Below are 5,546 nucleotides of genomic sequence, written 5' to 3'. Positions count from 1 at the left end.
GGAACAAGACAAGGATGTCCACTTTCACCACTCTTGTTCAACATAGTATTAGAAGTCCTAGCAACAGCAATCAGACAACAAAGAGAAATAAAAGGTATCCAAATTGGCAATGAAGAAGTCAAACACTCTCTTGGCAGATGACATAATTCTTTATATGGAAAACACGAAAGACTCCACCCCAAACTACTAGAACTCATACAGCAATTCAGCAACGTGGCAGGATACAAAGTCAATGTACAGAAATCAGTGGCTTTCTTATACACTAATAATGAAAATAAAGAAAGGGAAATTAGAGAATCGATTCCATTTACTATAGCACCAAGAACCATAAGAAACCTGGGAATAAACCTAACCAAAGAGGTAAAGGATCTGTACTCGAGGAACTACAGAACACTCATGAAAGAAACTGAAGAAGACACAAAAAGATGGAAGACCATTCCATGCTCTTGGATCAGAAGAATAAACATTGTTAAAATGTCTATACTGCCTAGAGCAATCTATACTTTTAATGTCATTCTGATCAAAATTCTACCAGTATTCTTCAAAGAGCTGGAGCAAATAATCCAAAAATTTGTATGGAATCAGAAAAGATCCTGAATCACTAAGGAAATATAAAACAAAATATAAAAATTAACTATAACAATAAGAAAAATAAAGCTGGGGGCATCACGTTACCTGATTTCAAGCTTTATTACAAAGCTGTGATCGCCAAGACAGCATGGTACTGGCATAAAAACAGACACATAGACCAGTGGAAAAGAGTAGAGAGCCCAGATATGGATCCCCAACTCTATGGTCAATTAATCTTCGACAAAACAGGAAAAAAATATCCAGTGGAAAAAAGACAGTCTCTTCAATAAATGGTGCTGGGAAAACTGGACAGCTATAAGTAGAAGAATGAAACTCGACCATTCTCTTACACCGTACACAAAGATAAACTCAAAATGGATAAAAGCCCTAAACGTGAGACAGGAATTCATCAAAATCCTAGAGGAGAACAGAGGCAGTAATCTCTTCGATATCGGCCACAGCAACTTCTTTCAAGATATGTCTCCAAAGGCAAAGGAAACAAAAACAAAAATAAACTTTTGGGACTTCATCAAAATCAAAATCTTCTGCACAGCAAAGGAAACAGTCAAAAAAACAAAGCGGCAACCCACGGAATGGGAGAAGATATTTGCAAATGACAATACAGACAAAAGGTTGATATCCAGGGGTGCCTGGGTGGCTCAGTGGGTTAAAGCCTCTGCCTTCGGCTCAAGTCATGATCCCAGGATCCTGGGATGGAGCCCCATGTCGGGCTCTCTGCTCAGTGGGGAGCCTGATTCCCTTCCTCTCTCTCTGCATGCCTCTCTGCGTACTTGTTTCTACTACTACTGTCTGTCCAATGGAAAATAAAATCTTTAAAAAAGAAAAAGAAAAAAAAAAGGTTGATATCCAGGATCTATAAAAAACTCCTGAAACTCAACACACACAAAACAGGCAAACATATCAAAAAATGGGCAGAAGATATGAACAGACACTTCTCCAATGAAGACATACAAATGGCTATCAGACACATGAAAAAATGTTCATCATCATTAGCCCTCAGGGAGATTCAAATTAAAACCACATTGAGATATCACCTTACACCAGTTAGAATGGCCAAAATTAACAAAACAGGAAACAACATGTGTTGGAGAGGATTGGAGAAAGGGGAACCCTCTTCCACTGTTGGTGGGGGGGGAATGCAAGTTGGTACAGCCTCTTTGGAGAACAGTGTGGAGATTCCTCAGGAAATTAAAAATAGAACTTCCCTATGACCCTGCAATTGCACTCCTGGGTATGTAGTGAAAAGAAGGGCCATCTATATCCCAATGTTTATAGCAGCAATGGCCAAGGTCACCAAACTGTGGAAAGAACAAGATGCCCTTCCATGGATGAATGGATAAGGAAGATGTGGTCCATATACACTATGGAGTATTATGCCTCCATCAGAAAGGATGAATACCCAACTTTTGTAGTAACATGGACGGGACTGAGAGAGATTATGCTGAGTGAAAAATGTCAAGCAGAGAGAGTCAACTATCATATGGTTTCACTTATTTGTGGAGCATAACATATATCATGGAGGACAAGGGGTGTTAGAGAGGAGAAGGGAGTTGGGGTAAATTGGAAGGGGAGGTGAATCATGACAGACTATGGACTCTGAAAAATATTCTGGCATCCTGTTCTCGACAAAGTTGTTTTTCAGTATAATACCGTTCTTCCACAACCAAAAGACATATTTTCATTAGGATTTTGGATGACTCTGTTAAAAAAAAAACGTCAACAGCTTAAGAGAACTTAAAAAAAATGTTCAAAAGAAATGGCCTTTTTAAATACAATGATTTTTTCCTACATGAATAACTCAAATTTTAATTTAAATAACAGTTAAAATTTGTCATAGATATACAGGTAGATATAGTATGTGAAATAAACTTTCTTTACAAATCACTTAACTAATTCCATCATAGTCTCAAGGTGATTTAGCCCTTATTTTAACATAAAAGATCCAAAACTGGGATGCCTGGGTAGCTCAGTTGGTTAAGTGTCCTACTCTTGGTTTCAGGTCGAGTCATGATCTCAAGGTTTTAAGATCCAACCCTGAGTCAGGCTCTGCACTCAGAGTCTGCTTGAGATTCTTATCCTTCCTTTTCCCTCCCCCTCTACACATTCCCCTACTCATGCTCTCTCTCTCTAAAAATAATATTCTTTAAAAAAATAGCCAACATGCATATTTATCTCAATTTACCCTCCATCCCTTCATTCAGAAAATATACATACATAGGGTTTATATGAAAAGCCAAGAATTCCAATAAATTAATGATTTTAGCTATAAATATCATAGTTACTATTAGCATAAAACTAAATTTTTTATATATTTTATACCTAAGTAATATACATTAAATCAAAGTAATATTATAAATAATAGTGATGGAAATATGCATATATACAATGGAATATCCCTCAGCCATCAAAAATGGTGAATACCAACATCTGCATCAACATAATGGAACTGAAGGAGATTATGCTGAGTGAAATAAGTCAAACAGAGACAATTATGACATGGTTTTACTTATTTGTGGAACATAAGGAATATCATGGAGGAATTAGAAAGAAGGGGAAAATGAAGGGGGGTAAAATCAGAGGGGGAGATGAACTATGAGAGACTATGGACTCTGGGAATCAAACTGAGGATTTTAAAGGGGAATGAGGTGGGGGAGTTGAGTGAGCCCAATGATGGGTATTAAGTAGGGCATGTGTTGCATGGAGCCCTGGGTGTTATACACAAACAACAAATCACAGAATACTACATCAAAAACTAATGATGTACTACTGTATGGTGACTACCATACGATAATAAAAAAAGAAATCCCTGGATTGTAACTAAGAAGCGAAAAATAACTTGCCCTAGCCTGAAACAGAAGAAAAACACAAATCCATAAACTTAACTTTGTCAGTTTTTTAAACTAAACAATTCATTACTTGTTACATCTACCAAAAAATGAATTACATGATTTTCAATGTTACAAACTTAAAAACATTTTATCTTACCATACCTTAAACAGTGAGCCCCAATAATGCCTTTGAGGATGTTTTTTAAAGATTAATAACTCGAGAATAGGCAAACTTATTATTAGGAGCCAAAATCAATAAGCATCAATCAGAAAAGAAAAACAAATTCCTAAATTTTAATTCAAATTATATACTATGATAGTAGTATTATACATCACTATAAATTATCTGCCTGTATCCAGCTATTGTTACGTCCACAGAGAGTAGATAAGAAAAAATGTTAATAATATTTACAGATTCCCTATACTGAAATGAAATAACTGAAAATGTGCCTGTTTATTACCCAACTAGAAACGTCCCATCCTGGAAGGTGTGATTCTACAATGGGCAATTGTGTTGATTTTATGACCCTACTCTCTGAAGTCAACTACACAGAGATCACAAGGCAAAATAAATCTTTAATCTTGGCATTAGTGACAGGCAATACAGAACTGCACATTTTGAACCACTGAGAACTGCACATTAAGAACGACCAAGAACCACTCCTTCTACATGAGTCTAAGTCAGTAGTCATCATTGTTATACTGCTCATAATTTCAACTGCTTAAACATAGGGTTCAGTATTTGATGTTACCTTTTTAGCATGTAAAAACTTACAAAAATGGAAGAAGCAAACAATATTCAGGAATTTTTTTGGTCCAATTCCAAGGATAAAGTTTAACTATAAGCTACGATAAATTCTAACAATATTTTAAATTTTTAACTTATAAAATTTTACAAAAACTAAATATTGGGTTATAATCTATCAACTTCAATACATTCTGTTCAGAAGATAATTTCAATTGAACTATGTTACATTCTTAAAGCAGGGAAAACAATATAAAATTGGAAATTTAAATTTAAATTTGTATATACCTGCAGGTGTTTATTTTCACTTTCATTAAAACATTCTTCCTCTTTTTCTGTTGTCATTTCTAAGTCTAGTTCTGCTGAAAAATCTATATATTTTATTAAAATGGACAAATTAGAATGGTTAGATAAAAACTTTAACTTTCATAAAGATAGAAAACAACATCTTATCAATTAAGAGTTTAAATTAAACTTAATCTTTAGCTGAATATTTAAGAAATACTTTTAATTATCAAAAATTTCAGCAAACCAAACAAACTGAGGGTTGCTGGGGGGAGGGGGTTTGGGAGAAAGGGGTGGGATTATGGACATTGGGGAGGGTATGTGCTTTGGTGAGTGCTGTGAAGTGTATAAACCTGGTGATTCACAGACCTGTACCCCTGGGGATAAAAATATATGTTTATAAAAAATAAAAAATTAATTAAAAATATTTCAGCAAACCATTTGGGAAATACTAAATGTCACTAGGTTAAAGGCATACAAACATCTCAAAGAATCATTCACAAATTCGCCCATGTAATATCAAGAAACAAAACAATCAGAAACAAATTTTTAAAATGCAGCAGAATGAGGGGCACCTGGGTGCTCAGTGGTTAAGCCTCTGTCTTTGCTCAGGTCATGATCCCATTCTGGGATCAAGCCCCGCAACAGGCTCTCTGCTCAGCAGGGAGCCTGCTTCCCTTCCTCTCCCTGCCCTCCTCTCTGTCTACTTGTAATCTCTCTCTCTCTGTCAAATAAGTAAATTTTTAAAAAATGCAGCAGAAAGATATAAAATCACAAAAGACTATTCTTTATCTTGTTGTAGTATCTCTTAAACAACACCCTAAGCTTCAACTACAACATTATTCATGGTTTCCAAAATTACCAGTATTTTTTATGCCTGTATCAGTGTACAACCTTCCTAGGGGTGTATTTCCCTGATGAATGGAAAGATTCCTAAAATGTTTTCCTCTACTACTTGACAAATTTCTTCACATCTTATAGGACACAGACTGCTATGTAAAGTCATCCTTGATTAAGGCTACCCTTCCTTAGATAGATAGATCACTTTCTTTGGGGCTACATTAGTACTATACAGATTTTTCTAGTGCATCTTCACC

The sequence above is a fragment of the Mustela nivalis genome, assembly GCF_964662115.1.
Source record: "Mustela nivalis genome assembly, contig: HAP1_SCAFFOLD_1356, whole genome shotgun sequence".
Taxonomy (NCBI): domain Eukaryota; kingdom Metazoa; phylum Chordata; class Mammalia; order Carnivora; family Mustelidae; genus Mustela; species Mustela nivalis.
Note: the sequence above shows the minus strand (reverse complement) of the source record.